A 1,196-nucleotide genomic window follows, 5' to 3' on the forward strand; every position below is an offset into this window, starting at 1 on the left:
CCCGTGGAGGGTCACATATCTAAAGCTTCTTTTGCGTAATTCTTTCTTAGGTTTTAGAAGTGAGAGATCTGTATCATAGCTCCTAAGGTGATAGTCATTTCTGCTTTGTTCAGAAAAGAATTATCGACAATATCAACAGTGAACATGGAATGCGTAGTCGAAAATCTAACAAGCTTCACTTTATAATAAGCTATATGTGTTATAACACCAAAACGTAATATCAAAACATTAAATTTACAACACGTACGTGCGTCAGTATCTGAACTGAAAAGAACTAATATCTATTATAACGCAAATAGATTATCCCCGAGCCGGTGCGGAGCACCGTGCGAGGGTACTAATTCCGCTCGGATATTTACACCCACGATGTGCAAATGCGAAATCAAAGTCGTCCGCCATTATGCAATGGACCTCACGCCATGGACGGTCTTCTACATTATGCGCATGCGTCAGTGTGAACTACTAAGCTCTTGACTGGTCGAGACAAAAATTTGTATTTTGAAACGTCAATGAATAACTGTCATTTAGCAAAATTTTGATGAAATTTACAAATTTATATTTTCATAAATACGGAATATATGTATTTTTACTAAATTTAAGGGAAACTCGAATGAGGCCAGGACTTTTCACGGTTTAACAAATAACAAGACCAAATTTTTCACCGAATTCACCTTTTTTAATGAAGTCGGAAAATTTTACACTTGATAATATTTCACCCGGCAGAGCTTTAAAAAGTAATTATTTTGTGGTAAACACAACTTTAATATTCTCAAATGTATTTCATTATAAATCTGAATGTGTTATGTGATAAGCGACATTGTAATTTCATTTATAAATTCCGTTTTCATAGTGACAAAAAGAAAAAAAAAATCAAAACGTTCCCGTGCAAAAACCAGTCGAAGAGTAACAAAAAACTTCGGAAATTGTATGAGACGTCTGATGTTATATTTCATGGTATTTAATAATTAAAATAATTTACCACAACACTGGCTATAGATGAGTAACTTAGCTTCCAGAAAAAGGTAAGAATCTTGTCGTATTTTTGCCATTGTGAGGGTAAACTTTGATTCTTTAAAAATATACGGCCGTTGCGAGTTGCTATGACTACAGTGTTTCCACGCGCAGAAAAATATTTCCATACTTTTCTCAAATTTCTATTTTTCACATACCATGTACCCTTCAATACCCCGAACCCA

Source organism: Dendronephthya gigantea, unplaced genomic scaffold (genome assembly GCF_004324835.1).
Source record: "Dendronephthya gigantea isolate DGI-Jeju-01 unplaced genomic scaffold, DenGig_1.0 000089F, whole genome shotgun sequence".
Lineage (NCBI taxonomy): Eukaryota > Metazoa > Cnidaria > Anthozoa > Malacalcyonacea > Nephtheidae > Dendronephthya > Dendronephthya gigantea.